The 24,361-nt window shown below is 35.6% G+C and overlaps 1 protein-coding gene across 1 annotated transcript in view; it reads left to right on the top strand.

Annotated features, from left to right (window-relative positions):
• Window positions 1–1,341: 1,341 nt before the first annotated feature.
• Window positions 1,342–24,361, top strand: part of LOC119506926 (calcium-binding protein 39-like) — a 108,203-nt gene continuing 85,183 nt past the window's right edge. The window contains exon 1 of the mRNA XM_037799933.1: window positions 1,342–1,701. The gene's annotated coding sequence lies outside the window, so the exon portion shown is untranslated. The remainder of the gene's footprint in view (window positions 1,702–24,361) is intronic.

The raw sequence follows: 24,361 nt of genomic DNA, 5'->3' as shown, positions 1-24,361 counted from the left end.
TTTTATTGTCTTGTGGTCAGAGAATGAAGCTTTTACCCTTTCTCTTATTGAGACTTTTTTGTGGCTTAATATAAGATTACTTTTTGTGATTTATTTGTGTGTGTCTTTAAAACGGTATTTAGATGTTGCATATATATTACGGTAATAATTTTTGTAAATGGTGTTTAGTAATATCGAAATATAAACATACAGGCTCTCACATGTCTGTCTTATTAATTATATTTTTAAAGTTTTGTCTTTATTTTGAGCCTTCAAATCCACTGTAGATTGATATAAAGTCTCCCAATTTTAAGGGATCTTCAAAAAAAATTAACCTTTTGCTATTCTAAGAGCTACCCTTAGAAATCCTGAATTTCTTCAGTTATACCATCACTCAATGTTGGGATAATCTCAGACCCAGGGGGATACTAGGCACTTAATATCCCTTAGTGATTTAGGTTAATTTCCATTTAACATGTCTTTTAAAATAGTTAAGAAAACTCTAATTTTTAATAAACCACTTATTGAAGGAATAATTTTCAGACTAGTCTTTGGCTTTCTTTGATGCCTGTTTCTTTAGGTGTTAAGAACCCAATCACCAAATAATATATTCAAATTATATTCACTTTCAGAGAGCCAACATATATTCTAAACTGGGAACATCATCTCCTAAATTCCAGAGAATCCTACAAATGCCAACCAAGCCTGTCAGCAACCCTCCCACGCAGCTTTCCGCCTAATTCTTCATCCTCAGACCTTGCAGAGATCCAAAATTTTAAGATTTTACTCCATAATTATATGCATAAAATTATGAAAAAAGTCTTTAGCTTTTTAAATTCTCATTGAAGAGGTATTATGTATCCTGACCAATAATCCTTAGGGGGAAAAAGACTTCCTTTCCAAATGAAATAAATCTTGAATATTCTAATTCTAAAATCTTCCTTGCTTTTTAATTCTCAAGGGTAAATTCATACTACTGGAGTATTTACTTGCTACACTTCTTGATTATGATTAGAAATAGCATCTTCCCTGAGGAGTTAACGTATTAGCAGTTGGGTGTATTATCACTATCATCTTCCCTTTAAACAAGATGCTCAGGGCAGTTTAATCAGCTAAGAAAGCCCCATGCAGAAACAAGTATAGGACTTAAGGGCGAAAATAATGAGGAAAAAAAATTGTTTATCCCTAGATTTTTATATTTTTGGACCAAGAATTAATTTTGCCTTGGTTTAATTACTTTACACACATTCTTGTGACATTGCATGATTGGAAGGAAGGAAAAAAAAAGGGAGCCAAGCTGTGTGCTTATGTGGTATGTATCTAAAAGACTGTTAGAGAGGGAGCACATATAAGCAAGCTGGTTTGACCAGAAACAGAACTGCCTGTGACAGATTAAAAGACAAGCAAGGCTTGGAATCTGAGAGCAAGCAAGGAGAGAGTGGAAATTTACAGCTGCTCTGTGTGAGTGTTCCAGTGATCATTTTCTGCGAACGTTTTCGGGTGGTAACTGTTACTCCTCAAAGAAAGAGAAGAAAGTCAAGACACGGTTGTGGAAACTCTTTCTCTGCCCTGCTTTGGTAATCGGAGGCAACCTCTGTCGCAGGGAAGATACAGGCTACTTCATCTGAAGTGCTCTGAAGCCAAGAGAGAGCTGTCTTCAGCACTTCACTATGTGTCTACTTTTTGTGGCTTAGAGAAGCCTGGGCATTTCTGTAACATTCGGTGAGTAGCAACCTGGTTTCCTTTACCAATTCATATAAATGGAATTCAGGTGACAAACTTTAGTCTTAGTTGAGGTTTTACAGTTACTGCTTCTATATTCATTTTAAACCATTGTTGTTACCTTGTTGCTTTGTGCATGACTAACTGCTGTTACTAGGGAGGTTTGAAAAAACAACTACAAAACAATACTTCTCTGTTGCCTCAGGCACTTGAACCATGACCAACTATTCTGTGTCCATGGAATATCTTATTTTGGAAATGGGTTTTTATTTACAAAGAGTTTCTAAAAATAAAATAGTGGCAGTATACCATTTTTCATGTTTCTCTTGCAACTGCATGAAAATTCAGAAGTTATTTCTTTCTGCCTATTGTCAGTTAATTTAAAATTATCATTATGATGTTTGGCAGTGTAACTTATAATAAATTGGCAACATTCCCTCATAATTCCAAGTCATAACATTAACGATACCACTAATTAATATTTAATTTAAATGTCGAATGCTTCTGTTAGAGCCACTGATTTTTTTAAAGTCCTGTAATGAAAATAAAAATTAGACAATTTACCTATCACATTTACCATTTGATACAAAATTAATTCACATGGATTTCTAATTAAAGAAGTAAGCAGTTAATTTGGTCTTAGAGTTCATATCAACTCTCATATTTATAGTTATTCTGTTGAACTATTATGACCACTTGCATAAATGTATATAAGGTAAGTTTTAAAAATATCTTTTCACATTCTAAAGAAAATTTATTTGTGCAGGCTTGACATCAGAGGTTGTATGCTAATTTTATGTATCTTTTTAAAGGCATGGATAGAAGGCATATGATCATTCTTCTGTGGGAGGGAGGAAATATATATTGTTAGCTGCTAAATTGAGTCATTGCATAAAGATGTACTGTGCTAAGCCAAGTTTCTAATCTGCTCCCTGGCAGCCTCAAGAAATTTTTCCTTAGTTATAGATTCATGTGAGTCCTTTAAGACAAAACAATTTAGCTGAAGTGAAAACTTCAGCAGAGTGTCAGTAAACAAATTAAAAGGGTTTGTACCCTAGACAGAATATAAAATGGCTTTACTTTCTCTAATATTTCCTCTATATGTGTAGAAGCCTGCAGAACAGGTTTTGTTTTATGGGTTTTTGTGGTTTTTTTTTTTTTTTTTTTTCAATTCTGTTGACCTATGTTGAGAAGAAACTCAGCTGGTTTGTGGAAATCTTTTTTTGGACCAGTCTCTTGCACTTAAAGTCAAAAGTAAATGCAATAGAGATAATATTACAAAGCAACTTTCACTTCTTTACAGAATTTCACACATCCAATCCTTTTGGACTGATGGAAAATTTGCATTCAGCTTCATAATCTTTATCATAATATATTTTTTAAAACTATTAATTCACAGGTGTTACCTTAGTGATGTGTAATTTCTTAAGCCCACAGGAATGCAAATACAGAAGTAAAGAATAAGTCATTCTTAATTTATAAATGGGTTGTATTTCATAAGTTTATTTGTTAGTGGAATTTGGATTCCCTTTTCCTTGAGATACAATTTAACAAATGGTGGTTTGGCTTTTATTACAGCCTAAGAATATGTTTTATTCACCTTACAGAAAAACCATGCCACATTAAAAAAATACCGGAAAATCAATTCTAGGATAAAATGAAATATAAATCTAAAAACAATTATGTTGAATAGGACATTATTTTTATTTATCCTAAATAGTAATGCTTGAAGAAAAGCAAGTTTAATAAGAGGTGGATAGGTGTTTGGAAAGATGCTTATAAAGAGGATTTCTAGATACTTTCAAAAGTTTCCAAGGTTGATTGCACTTTTTATGAGGTCTAATCTCATGTTAAAATCTATGGTTTTCTTTTCCTTGTTCATAGGAATACTTCTAACCACTGCTTTTATTCTTCACAGCTCTCCCTGAGGTCTAGGGACCTAATAAATAGCTACTGAATTACTGAGTATTAAACTTCTTTCTTTCATTCACAAAAATAGAACTGAGTAATTTTTCCAAGGGGCTGAAAAAAATGAGATAAGGTGATACGTACATTTTTCATTATGAGAAAGAGATGGCCTGGCATAGAATTAAATTAACTGTGGGAAATGAACAAAGCAGAAGCTGTACAGAACAGGCCTGACTCTTCCAAGACCAAGAAAGGACTGTGGTAGTGGTTGGTGGCTGTCTTGAGTGAGCAGGGATGGTGAAGAAAGGAGGCAGTGTACAAGCCCAGGATCTTGAGTGTCTGGGACATTCTGAAGTCAGTTGTCAGTTTTAACTCAGAAAAAGAATGTTCTTCCATGTGTGTACTAGGACACATATGAGGAAATGTGGCCCATTTGACACGCTCAGATTAAGTCTACTCTCATTAAATTTAATTACACTGGGCCTAAAAGTTTCTCTGAAGAGCCAAGGTATAAAATTGAAAAGTGAGTAATGCAAGAAACATACATGGTGGAAAAATAAATAATGAAATAAATAATACAATGATTGCAGGTTCCACTTATCTTGAATGGTTTTTAGTGGCAGAAAAACTTTTGTTTGATCACGAAACTTTCTTCGTTCTACCTCAAATCATGTTTTAAAAAGTCCTAATGATTTTGAATAGTCCTAAATGGCATATAATAGTTGCTTAATAAATATTTGTTGAACGAATAATAGTGAAATAGCTTGGGCAATTTTCCGTATGTGTGGTAGTTATGTCCGTGTTTAGACATGTACATATGTGTTTAAAATGTACTTAAAGATAATATTAACTGATATTCCCTTAGCAAGGAAAAAATCTATTAAAAGTACATTAGCATATCTATTTATTGTCGTATTTATTCTTCCATTGATAATTAAAATAATTGGCTTAAAATAAAAAGTTTACTGCTTATAAATGGGATAATATACTTCCCAGTTTTGTGACTTATATGTCTTAAATTGCTAGCAGAAAACCCATCCACTCTCTCTTCCAACTTTGGAAGGATGAAAGGATATATTAACCTACCCAGGAAGAGATATAGAATCAACCTAGAATTCCATAGGATGAGAGGTTTCACCGAAAGCACTTTCATCTCTGTTCTCCCATGTTAATGTTTTTATAGATTGACAGTTCATAGACAGACGTGGGGCTTAATGAAGCTATCACACTGCAACTATAAACCTTATCTTAATACCAATGACAGTGTCTGACCAAAATTGCTTACAGGAAAGGCTTACTTAAAAGTGAACTATAAGTTTTCCTCTGATAACTCTGTTCTGAAGAATAACCATTTGTGAATTTCAGCAAGATCTGATGCTATGATTACAGATCAGTTTTTGAATTCTGGCTTCAGAACTTGGGTATAAATGTAAGATTGTAAACTTCTAATAAGAAATTATCATTCATTGAGAGTCATTAATAGCTAATAAATATAGAAAATTTTAACTCCAACAAATGACTGGAGCTGTCAACAGAAACATTGTTATGGACCTAATAAATGAAGTTACTAGTTGCTTTTCTGGGAATATTAGTCTAGTAGGGTTCTTAGATAACAAATATAGTAGTTGTATGTCTTCCTAGCTTCGTATATGCATTCTGTATTAAACTTTATTTCAGTGGTTACAGTATTTTAGAATTAAAGATCAAGTCCCAAAGAACATGGATTTCCTTTCTCATAAAGGTTTTCATTGTTATATAAGTCTGATGAAGGCTTTCGGATGAATGAGAGTGCATTAAAAACTTCTTACAAGTTTTCCATTTCTGTGTAAATTGCCCGTTTTTAGAAAACATCTCTCCCTCAAACTCTTCTAAAATAAAACGTAGTCATTCTTAGCCATTTTTAACTGAAAAAAAAAAAAAAAAGGATTATCAGTAAAAGTCCTCATTTACACTTTGCTGATTTTTACTCTTAGGTTTTTAAGGACAAAATTCAGTTATGGTATCTCCTAATTACATTTAAGATGTGTATTTGAAATGGGAAATTTGAAGACTGGTATATATTGATTGGAAGATACTTTAACAAATATAATATGTTTCTAATGATTTGATGTCATAAGATATATAACAAATTATATGCTTTGTACCTCTGTGAAGGTAATCCTAAATTATGATTTTTGGGGGAGCAAGGGGATGCCTTCTTGGAAAAAGCAAGTATAGTAGAACTTTTAGGTGTATTATTTTATTTTAAAATTTACATACAATAAAGTGCAGCCATTTTAAGTGAACAGTTTAATGAGTGTTAACATACCAAAACGCTCATGTAATGTCCTATTGATTTTTTAAAAATAAATCTTACAGGTCCAGTTATTGGCCATAGTTGCACTTTTGATTACATTTATTTCTATCTGGGAGTCCTATTAAGAATACTGATAAAAGAATGGTAATCCCTACACTTTTCTGATTTTTTAAAAAAAAATGTGGTGGTAGGTTTGTTTTGATTTTTTTCAGTTTAAGAGAAGCCCCAAGAAAGAACTTTGGAAAGGTTCCTCTATCACTCATTGTCAACAGGCAAATAGATTAATTTGAAAGGAAGGAAGCCTCAGTTTTGCATTGGCTTTCTTAACAATGAGTGATCAGTTTGGTTATACTTCTTCTTTTTCTTTTCTTTTGTTCTTTTTTCTTTTTTCTTTTTCCGTTTTTTTTAACCTATGGGACACCTGAGATTTCTCTTTTAGCTTAAGATATGTTTCCCATTCCCTTAAGATTTCTTGGGAAACCTTTGAAATCAGAGGCTTACTGAACAGCACAGGCAGAGATTAGACATAAAGGCCTGGAAATATGTATCAGTCACCAACAGACAGACATATTTTTTCCCCTTTAAAATATTTTAACTAGAATAGCGATGAGAGCCTTTAATGCTCCAAGTGACCTCTTCTGCTAGTTTTTCCCCTCTCTGCACTCCCCTCCACTTAAGTCACTGAACGTATTCAGATGACTCACTTGGGTGATTGAATCTGAGCCATCTTCAATGGTACTCAATCATAAATTGGGAATATGAATTTTTTCTACTGTGTATTAGGAAAGGGAATGCTGCCAAATGTACTGCCTGAGTTCTTTGGGAGCAGAGCTGAACAATCTCTTTTGGCTTTCTCTCCAGAATCTGAGCCAAGTACTACACTTTATGAAACTTCATAGCCTAAGTAACAGAAATCGTATGTGCTTGACTAATGCTTTGAAGAGACATTAAGATCAGATATCCCACAATGTGAACTTTAAAAAAGTTATTTCTTTATTCTTTTAAAAATATCGTTTAAGAGAGGGTGTTCCCATTATAAAACATTTGCATGCTCTATTATACAAAATTTAGGAAAAAAATGCAAGAGTTGGGGGAAGAAGAAAATTGAGCATTCATAAGCCCACCACTTAAAGGTAATCATTGTTTTTCTATGCATGGGTTTTGTTTGTGTTTTTCTTTGCTTTTGTGTTCTGGTAGTTGTACTCCATTAGGTGGGATGATGGTTTTTCACCATTAACGTTTCCATGTTATTTCACATCCTTTATAAGCATTTTCATAGCCATATGCCATATTTCATCAAATCTAAGATGCATTGGTTGTAAGGCATCTTATTACTTTATGTACCTTCAAGTGAGGAAAGAAAAAACACTGACAGTTAATATAAGATCTCATCAATTATAAGGCAAACCTAAATTTTAGAGATGTTAACATGTTTTTTAAAAAGTGTTTAAAAATTTAGGATATGCACTAATATCCCATCAAGTGGCTATATCATAATTTGTTTAATTATTCCCGTTAGACATTTAGATTGTTCCCAATTTTTTACTATTATAATAAATGTTACAGTAAACATTTTTGCATGTAAAGATACTTCCTTATTTTAGTTTATTTTCTTAGTACAGATTGCCAGAGTGGAACTTCTGGAAATCACTTATTAATGTCTGTATTTGAGCAATTTTGTTCCATTGATCTGTCTGTCTATATTGTGCCAGTGTTTCACTTATAGTACTTTGGAACACTTTTAATTCATTCCCTCAAAGTAATCTTCCTTTTCTAAGTTTGTTATCCTTGCCTCTGGTATTTTTGTCTTAATTGAGTTACCAAAAATATTTTTTGGACTTTTAATTAAAATTGTATTGAACCATGGACTTCAGGAATAATTGACATTTTAATAATATTATATTGTCTTTCTATTCAACAACAAATAGAGTTTTTCCTATATTGTTACGTGATTTTTTTTCCTTCAAGATTCTTCATTTTTTCAGAAAAAATAAATGTTCTCATTGTGCAAAGTCCAAATAATGCAGAAAAATAAGACAAAAGAATTTAAATCCCATACTTCAGATAGTACTATTAAGATTAGACGAACCACATTCCAGAAATCTTTCTGTGGATATATACAGTTAAAAGGATGACTGGCTGAGGGGATGAATAAGTAAATAGATAAATCTGAAATAACTTTAAGTACATCTTTGGTTCCATTTGTTACTTCAGGAACAGTAATTATTTTTATATTGCGCCATCATTGTCAGTTTTCCATAATAATTAGATTCTTTATTTCTAACTTTTTTATTTTGAGATAATTGTAGATTCGTATGCAATTGTAAGAAGTAATCTGGGGAGATCCCCTATACCCTTCACCCAGTTTCTCACAAAAGTGATATCTTGCAGAGCTGTAGCACAGAATCACAATCAGAAAACTGACTCATGATACAATCCACCGATTTACTCATTTGTGCGTCTGTGCATAGCTGTAGTTCTGTGCAGCTTTGTCACATGTGTAGATTTGTGTGACTACCCACACAGCCATGATACAGATCAGTGCCATCACAAGGCTCTCTTTTATTCTGTTTTGCCCCAGTCACCCCCTGCCCCTACCTCCCTAACTCCTGGCAACCTCTGAAATCTGTTCTCCATCTCTAATTTTGACATTTCAAGAATGTTGCATAAATGGAATCATGCAATATGTAACCTTTTGGTATTGGCTTTTTTTCACTCAGCATAATTCCCTTGAGCTTTGAGTTCTGTATTTTCAATAAGTCCTTTATTTTTGCTGAGTGGTATTCTGTGGTGTGGCTGCACTGCAGTTTATCTAACCATTCATTCTTCGAGGGACATCTGGGTTGTTCCAGTTTTTGGCTATTACAAATAACAGTACAATGAACATTCATGTACAGTTTTTTATGGGAACATACGTTTTCATTTGTCTGTGATGAATGCTGAGAGTGCAACTGCTGTGTTGCATGGTAAGCATGTGTGTTTAGTAAGACACTGCCATATCCTTCTCTAGAATCAGCCATGTTTGAGTTGTTCCGTTTTTTTTGCATCCTCACCAGCATTTTGCGTTATGACTATTTTTTAGTTTAGTCATTCTGATAGGTGTGTAGTGGTTTTAACTTGTATTTCTCTAATAGCTAATGAAATTAAACTGCTTTCTGTGTGCTTATTTGCCATCTGTATATTCTCTTCAGTAAAATGCTTGTTCATGTTTTTACCCATTTTCTAATTGGATTATTGGTGCTCTTTATTCTAGATGCAAGTGCTTTGCTGGGTATGTGTTAGTTATGTGGGTTTTAAATGTAAAGATTTGTTGTTTTTCAAATATGTATCTGGGGTAGATATTTTTTTTATCTAGTTGTCAGTGTAATTGGCATATGTTTTTTAATTATATTTTCTAATTGGTTATTGCTTATGTATGAAAGCTGTTGGTTTATATTTATCATGCATCTGACTACTTTACCCAATTCCTATTGACTCCAAATAGGAGTTTTTCGTTTTCTGTCTTTTGTTTTTAGGTTTTTCATCTCAGGTTTTTTTTTGTGTGTGTATAGCATCGTATTGTCACATATTTCCTCAGATTTATACTTATGTTGAAAATACTGTTTTATGTTTTAATGCATGTATATTTTATGTAAGATATATATATATATATAAAATGTTCAGTTTATGAAGGTAATTAATTATCCTACGTATATATGACATAGATAATATCTTTTGGTCTAGAATTCTGCTTTGTCTTATGTTTGTGTTATAATATTAACATTGCTTGGTATATAGTTATACATCCCTTTGTTCTCAACAGTTTTACGTCATTATGCTTCAGTTACATCCTTTGCAGAGTTTGTAGCTGAATTTAGTATGTGTGTGTGTTAACCTGATTTGGAAGTCTTAATTTTTTTAGTAGTAGAATTTATATGTATGTATTTGTGTATTTTATAATTACTGGTATTTACTCTTTTTTAAAAAATTCATTTTATTGAGATATATTCACACACCATGCAGTCATACAAAACAAAGCGTACATTCAGTTGTCCATAGTATCATCACATGGTTGTGCAGTCATCACCAGAATTAATTTTTGACATTTTCATTACCACACACACAAAAATAATAAGAATAAAGAATAATTAAAGTAAAAAAGAACACTGGGTGCCTTTTTTTTCTTCCCCCATATTTCTACTCATCCATCCATAAACTAGACAAAGAGGGGTATGGTGGCTTTCCTAGTCACACTGTCACTCCTCATAAGCAACATTTTCATACAATTGTCTTCTAGATTCATGGGTTCTGGGTTGTAGTTTCATAGTTTCAGGTGTTTACTGCTAGCTATTCCAATTCACCAGAACCTAAAAAGCATTGTCTATATTGTGTGTAAGAGTGCCCACCAGAGTGACCTCTTGGCTCCTTTTGGAATCTCTCTGCCACTGAAACTTATTTTGTTTCCTTTCGCATCCCCCCTTTGAGCAAGAAGATGTTCTCCATCCCACGATTCAGGGTCCAGATTCTTCCCCGGGAGTCATATTCCACATTGCCAGGGAGATTCATGCCCCTGGGTGTCAGATTCCACAAAGCAGGGAGGGCAGTGATTTCACCTGCCAAGCTGGCTTAGCTAGAGAGAGAGGGCCACATCTGAGCAACAAAGAGGCATTCAGGAGGAGGCTCTCAGGCACAATTATAGGCAGGCCTAGCTTCTCCTTTGCAGCAACAGTCTTCCCAAGGGCAAGTCCTGTGGTAGAGGGCTCAGCCCATCAAACTGACAGTCCTCTATGCCTGTGCACACATCAGCAACCATTGAGGTGGGAAAGCCCAACACCCCTGCATTCTCCACCAGCTCTTCAAGGGGGCTCTGCATATTTTTTTCATTTTTTTTAATTAACTCTTTTTTTTTTAAATCAACTATATAAAAAAAAAACACTAAAAAAAACCATACAATAAAAAGCATTTCAAACAAACCATAACAAAGGAGTAAGAAAAAGACAACTAACCTAAGTTAGCTACTTTACTTCCAACATGTTCCTACTCTACCCCAAGAAAATAACCTAATATAGCAATATTTCTGTGAACTTGTTCCTACCATACCCGCCAGAAATTAGCAGACCATAGTCATTCCTGTGCATTCCCAGAATGTTAAATTTACCCACGATAACTTAACCTGTTCTTATTGGGTTATCATTCCCCCTTCCTTAATTGCTCTCTATCACTAGTTCCTCTACATTCTACATTATAAACCATTTGTTTTACATTTTTCAATGTTCACATTAGTGGTAACATGTAATATTTCTCTTTTGCCTGGCTTATTTCACTCAGCATTATGTCTTCAAGGTTCATCCATGTTGTCATATGTTTTACGACATCGTGCCTTCTTACAGCCACGTAGTATTCCATCGTGTGTATATACCACATTTTGTTTATCGACTCATCTGTTGAAGGACATTTGGGTTATTTCCATCTCTTCACAATTGTGAATAATGCTGCTATGAACAGTGGCCCGCAGATATCCGTTCATGTCACTGCTTTCAGATCTTCCGGGTATATACCGAGAAGTGCAATTGCTGGATTGAAGGGTAACTCTATATCTAGTTTCCTAAGGAAGTGCCAGACTGACTTCCAGAGTGGCTGAACCATTATACAGTCCCACCAACAATGAATAAGAGTTCCAATTTCTCCACATCCTCTCCAGCATTTGTAGTTACCTGTTTGTTTAATGGCAGCCATTCTAATTGGTGTGAGATGGTATCTCATTGTGGTCTTAATTTGCATCTCTCTAATAGCTAATGAAGCTGAACATTTTTTCATGTGTTTCTTGGCCATTTGTATTTCCTCTTCAGAGAACTGTCTTTTCATATCTTTGCCCATTTTACAATTGGGCTGTTGTACTATTGTCATTGAGTTGTAGGGTTTCTTTATATATGCAAGATATCAGTCCTTTGTCAGATACATGGTTTCCAAAAAATTTTCCCATTGAGTTGGCTGCCTCTTCACCTTTTTGACAAACTCCTTTGAGGTACGGAAACTTCTAAGCTTGAGGAGTTCTCATTTATCTATTTTTTCTTTTGTTGCTTGTGCTTTGGGTTTAAAGTCTAGGAAGTGGCCACCTAATACAAGGTCTTGAAGATGTTTCCCTACATTATCTTCTAGGAGTTTTATGGTGCTGTCTTTTATATTGAGATCTTTGATCCAGTTTGAGTTAATTTTTGTGTAGGGTGTGAGATGGGTCCTGTTTCATTCTTTTCGATATGGATATCCAACTCTCCCATTTGTTGAAAAGACTTATGTACCAGTTCAGTGGCTTTGGGGGCCTTAGCAAAGATCCGTGGGCTGTAGATCTGGGGGTCTATCTCAGAATTCTCAATTCCATTCCATTGATCAATATGTCTCTCTTTGTGCCAGTACCATGCTGTTTTGACAACTGTGGCTTTATATTAAGCTTCAAAGTCAGAGAGTCTAAGTCCTCCCCTTCGTTTTTCTTTTTTAGCGTGTCTTTAGCAATTCGAGGCATCTTCTCTTTCCAAATAAATTTGATAACTAACTTTTCTAAGTCTGCAAAGTAGGTTGCTGGAATTTTGATTGGGATTGCATTGAATCTGTAGATGAGTTTGGGTAGAATTGACATCTTAATGACATTTAGCCTTCCTATCCATGAACATGGAATATTTTTCCATCTTGTAAGGTCCCCTTCTATTTCTTTTAGTAGAGTTATGTAGTTTTCTTTGTATAGGTCTTTTACATCTTTGGTTAAGTTTATTCCTAGGTACTTGATCTTTTTAGTTGCTATTGAAAATGGTTTCTTTTTCTTGAGTGTCTTCAATTTGTTCATTTCTAGTATTTAGAACCATTGCTGACTTATATGCATTAATCTTGTATCCCGCTACTTTGCTAAATTTGTTTATTAGCTCTAGTAGCTGTATCGTCGATTTCTCAGGGTTTTCCAGGTACAAGATCATATCATTTGCAAACAATGACAGTTTTACTTCTTCCTTTCCAATTTGGATGCCTTTTATTTCTTTGTCTTGCTGGGTTGTCCTGGCTAGCACTTCCAGCACAATGTTGAATAACAGTGGTGACTGCAGGCATCCTTGTCTTGTTCCTGATCTTAGAAGGAAGGCTTTCAGTCTCTCACCATTGAGTATGATGCTGGCTGTGGGTTTTTTATATATGCTCTTATCATATTGAGGAAGTTTCCTTCAATTCCTGCCTTTTGAAGTGTTTTAATCCAAAATGGATGTTGAATTTTGTCAAATGCTTTTTCAGCATCTATTGAGATGATCATTTGATTTTTCTCTTTTGATTTGTTAATGTGTTGTAATACATTGATTGATTTTCTTATGTTGAACCATCCTTGCATGCCTGGAATGAACCCCACTTGGTCATGGTGTAGGATTTTTTTAATGTGTCTTTGGATTCGATTCGCAAGTATTTTGTTGAGGATTTTTGCATGTATATTCATTAGGGAGATAGGCCTGTAGTTTTCCTTTTTTGTGGCATCTTTGCCTGATTTTGGTATTAGATTGATGTTAGCTTCATAAAATGAGTTAGGTACTCTTCCATTTTATTCAATGTTTTGAAAGAGTTTAAGTAAGATTGGTGTCAGTTGTTTTTGGAAAGTTTGGTAGAATTCCCCTGTGAAGCCATCTGGCTCTGGGCATTTATTTGTGGGAAGCTTTTTGATGACTGAGTGTATCTCTTTGCTTGTGATTGATTGAGGTCTTCTGTTTCTTCTCTGGCCAGTCTAGGTTGTTCATATGTTTCCAGGAAATTGTACATTTCCTCTACATTATCTAGTTTGTTGCCATACAGTTGTTCATAGTATCCTCTTATAATTTTTGTAATTTCTTTGGTATCCTCAGTAATGTCCCTTTCTCATTCATTATTTTGTTTATATGGTTCTTCTCTCTTTTTGATTTTGTCAGTCTAGCTAGGGGCTTGCCAATCTTGTTTGTCTTCTCAAAGAACCAACTTTTGGTGTTATTTATTCTATTTTTTTGTTGTTGTTGTTCTCTATGTCATTTATTTCTGCTTTAATCCTTGTTATTTCTTTTCTTCTACTTGGTTTAGGATTGGTTTGCTGTTCATTTTCTAGCTTCTTCAGTTGCTCCATTAGTTCTTTGATTTTGTCTCTTTCTTCCTTTTTAATGTATGCATCTAGTGCTATACATTTCCGCCTCAGTTCCGCTTTTGCTGCATCCCATATGTTTTGGTATTTTGTATTCTCATTTTCATTCATCTCTCTATATTTAGCAGTTTCTCTTGCTATTTCTTCTTCAACCCACTGATTTTTTAGGAGCGTGTTGTTTAATCTGCAGGTATTTGTGAATTTTTTGTCTTTGATGGTTATTGACTTCCAGTGATATTCCATTGTGGTCAGAGAATGTGCTTTGAATACTTTCAATATTTTTAAATTTATTGAGGCTTGTTTTATTTCCCAGCATATGATCTATTCTGGAGAATGTTCTGTGAGCACTAGAGAAGAATGTGTATCCTGGTGATTTGGGATGTGTTCTGGTTTGGTAATGCTGCTAGAATGCAAAACACCAGAAATGAATTGGCTTTTATACAAAGGGGTTTATTTGGTTACACAGTTATAGTCTTAAGGCCATCCAAGGGAATGCATCGACATTCGGGTACCTTCACTGGAGGATTGCAGTGGTGTCTGAAAAACCTCTGTTAGCTGGGAAGGCATGTGGCTGGCGTCTGCTCCAAAGTTCTGGTTTCAAAATGGCTTTCTCCCAGGACGTTCCTCTCTGGGCTACAGTTCCTCAAAAATGTTACTCTTAGTTGCACTTAGGGTGTTTGTCCTCTCTTAGCTTCTCCAGAGCAAGAGTCTGCTTTCAATGGCCATCTTCAAACTGTTTCTCATCTGTAGCTCCTATGCTTTCTTCAAAGTGTCCCTCTTGGCTGTAGCAGCTTGGTCCTGTCTGATCTTACATAGTACTCCAGTAATTTAATTCAGACCCACCCTGAATGTGTGGGCCAGCACCTCCATGGAAATTATCCAATCAGAGTCATCACCCGCAGTTGGGTGGGGCGCAAAGAATTACAATCTAATTGACACTGATAGGTCTGCCCACACAAGATTACACCAAAGATAATGGCATTTGGGGGGCATAATACATTCAGACTGGCGCAGGATGTAATGTTCTATATATGTCTGTTAAATCCAATTCATTTATCAGATTGTTTAGGTTTTCAGTTTCCTTATTGGTCTTCTATCTGGTTGATCTATCTATAGCAGAGAGTGATGTATTGAAGTCTCCCACAATTATTGTAGAAACATCAATTGCTTCTTTTAGTTTTCCCAGTGTTTGTCTCATGTATTTTGTGGCACCTTGATTGGGTGCATAAACATTTATGATTGTTCTTTCTTCTTGTTGAATTGCACCTTTTATTAGTATGTAGTGGCCTTGTCTCTCCTAACATCCTTGCATTTAAAGTCTATTTTATCTGAGATTAGTATTGCTACTGCTGCTTTCTTTTGTCTGTAGCTTGCATGAGATATTTTTTCCATCCTTTCACTTTCAATTTCTTTGTGTCCCTATGTCTAAGATGAGTCTCTTGTATGCAACATATTGATGGTTCTTTTTTTTTTAATCCATTCTGCCAATCTATATCTTTTCATTGGGGAGTTTAATCCATTTACAGTCAACGTGACTACTGTGAAGGCATTTCTTGAATCAGCCATCTTATCCTTTGGTTTATGTTTGTCAGATATATTTTTTCCCTTCTCTCTCATAATGTCCTTTAATGTACCCATACTGAATCTCTTTAGTACTGAACCTTTCTCCATATCTCACTGTCCTTTCTTTGTTTCTCTGTCAGTAGGGCTCCCTTTAGTATCTCAAGTAGGGCAGATCTCTTGTTAGCAAATTCTCTCAGCATTTGTTTGTGAAAAATTTAATCTCTCCCTCAAATTTGAAGGAGAGCTTTGCTGGATAAAGTATTCTTGGCTGGAAATTTTTCTGTCTCAGAATTTTAAATATGTCATGCTACTGCCTTTTTGTCTCCATGGTGGCTGCTGAGTAGTCACCACTTAGTCTTATACTGTTCGCTTTGTGTGTTGAATTGCCTTTCTCTTGCTGCTTTCAGAACTTCTCCTTCTCTTCTGTATTTGACAGTGTGATCAGAATATGTCTTGGAGTGGGTTTATTTTGATTTATTCTATTTGGAATTCACTGGGCATTTATGATTTTTGTATTTATGGTGTTTAGAAGATTTGGGAAGTTTTCCCCAACAATTTCTTTGAATACTTTTCCTCGACCTTTGCCCTTCTCTTCCCCTTCTGGAACACCAATGAGTCTTATATTTGGATGTTTTATGTTATCTATCATATCCCTGGGTCCATTTTGATTTTTAAAATTTTTTTCCCCATTCTTTCTTTTGTTCTTTCATTTTCCATTCTGTTGTCCTCAAGGTCACTGATTCACTGTTCAGCTTCCTCTAGTCTTGTACTATGAGTATCCAGAATCTTTTTAATTTAGTCAACAGTTTCTTTTATTTCCATAAGATCATCTATTTTTTAATTTACTCTTGCAATTTCTTCTTTATGTTCTTCTAGGGTCTTCTTCATGTCCTTTATATCTTGTGCCATGCTCTCATTGTTCGTCTTTAGTTCTTTGATTAATTGCTCCAAGTACTGTGTCTCATCTGATCTTTTGATTTGGGTGTTTGGGCTTGGGTTATCCATATCGTCTGGTTTTTTCATATGCTGTAAAATTTTCTGTTGTTTTTGGCCTCTTGGCATTTGCTTAACTCGATAGGGTTCTTTTAGGATATGTAGACTGATTCAAACCCTTATCTCTAATTTGTCAGATCTACAGCTTTGTGGAGTACACTTTCTCTAACTAACCATCACTTGGTGTCCGCGAGCCTCCTATTCCCCTCAAGCCAGTTCTCCCCCACTTTGTCTTCATGGTGAGTGGGGGTATGAGTCTTGTGGGGTCCAATTGGTGCACCAAGCTTGCATATGTAGTTGGTGTTGCCAACACTGCTTATGGGGCATGTGTCTGAGCGGTTAGGGAGGGGGGGCAGCTTTAATAATCAAATCTCCCAGGTGTTCCTGGAGGTTTAAAGCTGTTGCAATAGTCTAATCCTTCAGTTCAGTCTCGCCACAGTTTCTCTCTGCTGCTGAGCTGCAAGTCCTTGGTATTGGCGTATGGTCCCTGGGACTTGTGAGTGGGTTCCTCTTCCAAGCCATGCACTCCCAGGTCCTCTGCTGAGGGATGACTGTGCTATGTCATAAGTGAGCGCCATCCCCCAAGGGAGGTTCTGGGCTGCAAGGCTCTGTAGGGGCGTTCCCAGTCTGCTGAAAGGATGGCTGAATGGGGTATGTTAATTTCCCCCTTTTCACATAGCTCTGCCTTCCCAGCTCTGGGACAGTTAGCTGAGGGTGCGGGAAAGGCTATTGTCCATGCCCGATATTGTGGTGTGTGCATGTGTTGTTGGAAACAATTCCCATTACCCTGGGTTGTTTGGGGCAGCTCTGGGCTGTGGAGCTGGTGCCAGGCAGGAGCATTCCCAGCCCACCGGGAAGATGGCTGTAAGGGACGCCTCCCTTTTCTTGGGAACTTGTGGTGTTTAGCAAATTTTCTCAGCCACTGGACTTGTTGCCTTTTGTCTCAGAGCTCTCTTAGCTCTGCTCTTGTCTGGGACAAATTGCAAGTCTTTGAGGCTTTCTGTAATGGGCTTCTTAGAGTAATTGTTTTAGAAAAAGATAAAAAAAAAAAAAAAAAGGAAGGGCCCTCCTTGCAGATCTAATGGGCTATTGAAATGCTAAGAGACAAGGAGATTAGGGCCATTAAGGAATGATCAAGGGAGCAGAGAAACCAGCTCTTCAGACAATGAAACTCACCTTCTGGATTTGCATATGAGCCTGACTCTGCCTGAGACCTGCCCTTCCCAGTTCTATGTTCACCAGAATTCCATAAAGTCTCTGCTTTTATTTTTGGGTTTTCCTTGCTGTTTTCGCTATCCTTATCTCCTCTCCACCGCTGACTGCTCCCGAATTCTCTGGTGTCTGGTCTCAGTCTATCTATGTTGGGAGTTTGGATCAGTAGAATGAGTTTCTGATAAGAGCTGCAACTGTAGTTCTCCCTCATCATTCTCAGCACTGATGGCCCCTCCTCTGATGGGACTGAGCCTGGCATGGAGGGGCATGGGTCCCCTGGCTGCGAGAACTTTCAGCTTTCGCTGATCTCAGCTGTTCCATGCATGCATTCATGAGTGTTGTATGAAGTATGCCCAAAGTCAAATTGGTCTGTGGTGTCCGGTCCATGCAGTTCCTGATTTTCTATCTACTGCCCTGGAGGAGTAACTAAAACCTACACTTCACCACTCCGCCATCTTGCCCACCCACTGGTATTTACTCTTATTCTTTCTATATTGTTTTATATTCTCTATTTACTAAATATCACTTTCTTCTCTTCCCCCTTCCATTCCTGATTCTGGCTGATTTGGTAAAATTATTTTTATTCCCTTTTCCCCCTCTGAAGGTTGAAGTTTCTGCATCCTACTTCTGTTATTCTAGTGGTCACCGTTAAATTTTTAGCAAGCATAGAAGAGACAAAATTATCTTATTTTGTGAATGACATGATTTTAGAAAACCCAGAGACTTAAATTAAAAGAATTTGACAGGTTGGATAAATACTTGACAAACAAATATACTTAGCATTTCAAAGTATAGAAACTAAGAAAGATTTTACTTATTTGTATTTTTTCTAGATTGTTATTTTTGTTACATGTTACCTCTATGAAAATAATTTAGAAATATTGGTTTTGACAATTATATTAAGCTTCATAGACACATTATCACCCTTCATTTAGACTTAACTATAAATTTCCTTACTGAGCTCTATATCTTGTTTGCACTATTTTCTTATTTTCCTGTTTCTCCTTCCTCCTTTCTTTCTCTTCCCACTACTCCTTCTTCGTCTCTATTCTTAGGTAATTTTACTTCACCCTTGATACTGATCAGAAGCAGTGGGTTTTCTCCCGAATGCAATCACATGATCAATTCCTGAGACACTGGGGTTTCAAAGAGAGAAAGAGCTTATTGCTAGGCACGAAGGAGGAGAGCAGATGACCTATTGGCCTAAAAATATGTCTCCTGAACTGCAGTAACTCTGATGGTTTTATAGTCCAATTTTAGTTAGATCTAGCTTCATCTAGCAAGATAGTTTTGGATTGGGGTGGGTTAGTTCTGGGCTGACTCAAGACCTTTCATTAATAAATATTAGAGGTTGTCTTTAGTGATCATAAGACTCTGAAGCTGAAAAACAGGATAAGAGGGGTACAAGCGGGGGTTAGTCACAAGGTTTTTACAATCAAAAGATAAAGGCTATATAGTTATACAGTCTATCAGAGATCAAAGCTGCTGGGTTTACAGTTCAGAAGTTTCATGTATTTCCCTCTGTCTATTCTAATGTACTACAAAGTAAACAGAAGTATCTATAGAATAATTCAGTAGTCGTAATTGTTTATTAAATCCTGTTACAACTTCTCCTCTCATTTGATCATTCTCTCAATCTTGAGGGAAATCTGGGTGATGATGATTCTAACTTCTTCCTGCTGAAAAAGGGCATCAACATTATAGAGTAGAGGAATGAAACTGGCTGTTATTCTTGGAGAGACCAGTAACTCTGGGTTCCAGGGCTTATCTGGCATAGGAACAGTCCAGAGGCTTTAAATCTCTGAAAAATAAACTTAGTAAGTAAAACTTTTAAAGAGGCTTAGATGGAGCCCAGGGTATTCTTTAGGTTTTTCAGGAACACTGTTGATTGGGGCTGGCGTGCTGTGGCAGTTTGCAATATCTGGTTGAAACTGGCATAAGAGTAACCTCCAGAATGACCTCTTGACTCTATTTGAAATTTCTTAGCTACTGACACTTTATTTTGTTTTATTTATTTCTCCCTTTCTGGTCAAGAAAATACTGCCAATTCTGTGATGCCAGAACTCATCCCTGAAAGTCCTGTCCCTCATTGCCAGGAAGACTTAACAACCATGGGAAGTCAGGTTCCATGTAGTGGGGAAGGTAGTGTATTTATTTGCAGAGTTTGGCTTAGAGAGACAGACCACAGCTGAACAGCAAAAGAAGTTCTCTGGGGATGACTCTTAGGCATTAATTATTAGTGGGCTTAGCTTCACCATTACAGAAATGTTTCATAACATTAGAACAAAGTAGTGCAACTAACAAGTAAATTTGGTTGTTTTCATGATCTGTAACCTTTCTTCTAAGAATAACTAAACCATGACTAATAACCTCATACTGTTGTCTAACATCATGCAGATCAGTATTGGGATATAACATGGACAGTGAAAACATTGTCAAGTCTTTAGGAATTTTATACATACAAATTTAACTAAGAGAAGGAGAGAAAATCCCTTTTAATTATTGGAATACTTCCTAAACGCTTTCTATGTAATATGTTGACTATTTTAGCACCTCACTTTTGCAGGGTGAATGAACAAATCCTTTGCAACAGTTTTCCCTTAAAATTGAGAAGACTTGTCTTCTGAAATAAAGGATGATAAAGTCAACAGAAACATCAACAAGGATTATTCTCATATAATATAAAATCTTTGTTGTCCAGAGTATTAAAATGGTTAAGAAAACACTTTATAACCTTTCAATAAGAGCATACCAACAATCCACATTATTTTAACAGAGACAAAAATAAACCCCAGTTTTGTATGAATACACAGTTTGACCCAAAAGCTCTTTAATAATATTATAAATGGGTCTATCAAATTTTTGGTCAGCATTGACTCTGACAGAAAGAATTCACTTTCAAAAACCTCTGCAGCTCTCCATATCCATTCAGGTCTTGTAATCAGTAATGACTACAACAAACAAAATTCAGTTTCACAAACTTTCTACAACTTTCCGTATTCACTCAGCCTTTGTCTTACACATTCTCGAGTATAGAACTACACACTTTTCTTTAACAAAGAACATTTTGTATATTTTATATACCTGCATACTTTAAGTTACCAAAAAGATCTCTGATACTGTCTTTAAACATCCTATAAAACATAATTATTTTTTAAATAAAGTTTTTGTCAGAATAATTTCATTAAACACAAACTTACATTTTTTTGACGTAATAAAGATCTGATAGATATAATGCCAGCTTATTTTATTGGTAAACTTATATAAATTTTGGGAGAACTTTTAAGTAGAATAAAACTGTATTTTTTTTTATTCAAAAAGTCATCAGGAAAACGTTTAGGAGTAGACTTTGTCATTGCAATGTTTTATGCTGTGTTTGCTTTTTTATTCCTTCTATTGGAGGCTAAGAAAAAGCTCTTTGTTTTCATAATATACTAAATTTATGAACAACCTCAAAGTATATTGACTGTCAAGCTCTGGAAAATATAGTACAATTGTTTAACTTGTCCCAAGCATAAATCCAGGAAAATTTTCCATAGCTCTCAAGGACATTTTCTTTTACTTACGGAAATTTAGCAATTAGATCTTATTCAATTACTCCTATCCAAAGGCTGTTTATATTTTAATAATGATTTGTTTATCATGGTTATCATTGCAAAGGTATTACTGAAAAAAATAACTTTAATTGGGGAATTCTTTTAGAATAAACATGGCCTATTCTGCAGCATTTCTTCTGTACCTACCATTTCTAATCTCCAGGCTCAGTAGAAAGAATTTTAAACCAAGCATGCACCTCCCCCATTTTTCTGTACCCAGCCATTCCCACATAGCTGACTTACTGGTTAGGCCCTGGGAGCAGGGAGAGGTGAGACAAAAATCATGTGGCATGGTCTGTTGAACATGGTTTTAAAAGTTTTAAATGAGGGCGGTGGGACTTAAGACCCCTAAGGTGGCCTTAGTGTTGATGAGAGTTCCTAAGCCCTTCTTTGAATTTTTTTCAATTATTAGAGTATTTCACTTAAAGTTGTGACCCAGACAATTGGGAAAGTCTTTGCTGTTTCCTGAGGCAGCTCTCTGCTGGCTTTGGGAAATTCCATTTGGGTGTTTCTTTCCAATGCCCAGGTTTTTTTTTTTTACAGTAAGTCAATTAAGGCCTTGAGCCCTGGTACCTAGAGGGTGTTTTTTTTTTTCCTTTTTCTCTAGGACTCCAGGGATACTAGATATATAAAAGTATAAAAGTGATTGTTTATCTTTAAACAATTTGGATAGAGCTCTTTAAGAATTTTTTTGTTAATTTGTGATTACCATCTGGAGGTATGGAAATGTAGATTGAACAAGCAGACACAAATAGAAAGTCACACACACACAAAAACAGAAACATGGAAATATACTTTTGAGAGAGACAAATAAATGATTGAATATACATAATCTCATCCAATTTCTCCTTTCTTTTGCAGAAGAACCGTAACTAATATAATATCCTTTTCTATAGAAACATTTTCAGAAAATTTCTTTCCTGATTCTAAATTGTATTGAAGCCAGACTGTGTAACAGAAATAAACTCTTTTCTGTTGTATTTTTTCGTAGGTTCATAACTAAAATCTTGCAAATTTTTGTAAAATATAGCACAAAGGGCTATATTCAGGAATGCTGTTAGAATTAGAATTTCCCATTTTAAAGAATTTCTGCAGTTAGTAACCAGTTAGGAACACTTGAACAATATAAATGCAATAACATACCAACTAATAAGTTTAAATAGACTTTTAACACTTACTATATGTTTAAGTAACCCACCAATTAATAACTAAACTGAACACACTGATTAACAAACAGGCACTAAACACTTACTATTTAGAAGTAACATGCCAATTAACAGTTAAGCAGACATCATACACTTACTAAATTTTATTAAATACCAAATTAATTGTTGGATTACTTATTTTTTAGGAGTACACTCAACAGACAAATTCAGATCAGGGTCTCAACCTTTTACAGAATGGTACTCAGAAAGGTGTTGATGTCAGAGTAAAGGGGGATCATTCTAGAAGCAGGGCCCAGGCTCAAACCCAGGTCCAGGGGACTCAAACCCCCATACTAACCTTCAAACCAACTTTTACCTCGAAGACACACTCACCCAGTCTGATGTCTGGAGGTGGAGCTGGGAACAGTTTCTCTCTTTGAAGCTTTTTAAGGTGCCAAGGGCTGGCAGAGCAGACAAAGACCCAGTGTTGAGTCTCTAGACCAAAAGAGTCTAGCAGCTGCAAGAGTCTCAATTACTGTGCCCACCAGTCCCACTGGGGCTCCCAAACTTCAGGCAGTCATACTCCTTCTTAGGAACCTTGGTCCCATCTGGGTCGCCAGTTGAAACCGATCAAAAGCAGTGGATTCTCTGCCCAATAAGCTTAATGAGACACCAGGGTTTCAAAGAGAAAAAGAATTTATTTCTAGGCACGAAGCAGGAGATTAGATGTCCTGTGGGCCTAACAATCTCTTTCCTTGAACTGCAGTAACTGATCGTTTTATCATTTTAGTTAGATCTAGCTTCATCTAGCAAGATAGTTTTGGATTGGGGTGGGTTAGTTCTGGGCTGACTCAAGGTCTTTCATTAATAAACATGAGGGGCTGTCTTGAGCAATCATAAGTTGAAAAACAGGATAAGGAGAGTACAAGTGTGGGTCAGTCACAAGGTTTTTACAATCCAAGGTAGAGGCTATATGGTTATACAATCACTATCAGAGATCAAGGCACCTGGGTTACAATTAAGAAATTTCATGTATTCCCTCTGTCTATTCTAATAAGTAAAAAAGAAATATCTATATAACGGTTCAGTAATCAATCATTTTTTTGAATCCTAACTTCTTGGTTACACCTTCACACATGCCTAATAAATAGTTTGTCTGGGTAGAGAATTCTAGGTTAAGACTCTTTTACCCTAGAAACTGTGTTAACAGTGCTTCATTGTCTTTAGCATTTGGTGTCAAGTTATAAACCCTACTTCTACTCCTAGAGTCTGGTCCTTAGGAACTACTATGGATTTCCTACTCCCCACCACCCCTGGCATGGAAGTTTACAGGATTTGTCTTTAGTCTTAGTGTTCAGAAATTTCAGAATGTATATTTGAATCGTTTTATTTTTATTTTTTTGTCATTCCCTTTGAATGATAACCACTAACTTATATCTGAAGGCTTGTGCCTTACTTTAGCAAAGGAAATTATTGTCCATTGTTTTCTCTCTTGTTTTCTGTGTTATTCTCTTTGTCAGGTATCTCCTGTTTCTTAGTTTAAGAATGTCTCTGTAGTTAGTAACAGCTCTCTCAGTCTATCCTGCATATTGCTTTGAATTATTTCATCTTTGTTTTTACTTGTATTTTGCTTTTCATTCCAGGAGATTTCCATGGCTTGGTCTTCAAGTTGCTAATTCGTTTTTCAATTTTGAACCATTCTACCAGTCAGCCATTCTACTGAATTTTTTATTTAATCATGCTGATTTTAGTTCTAAGAATGTTTTCTTGTTCACTGTTTACTTGTTTTTCATAGCAGCTTGTTTTTATTTTATGGGTGTGATAGCAAATCATA

The sequence above is a fragment of the Choloepus didactylus genome, chromosome 12, assembly GCF_015220235.1.
Source record: "Choloepus didactylus isolate mChoDid1 chromosome 12, mChoDid1.pri, whole genome shotgun sequence".
NCBI lineage: Eukaryota > Metazoa > Chordata > Mammalia > Pilosa > Megalonychidae > Choloepus > Choloepus didactylus.
Note: the sequence above shows the minus strand (reverse complement) of the source record. Positions and strands in the feature narration are given on the sequence as shown.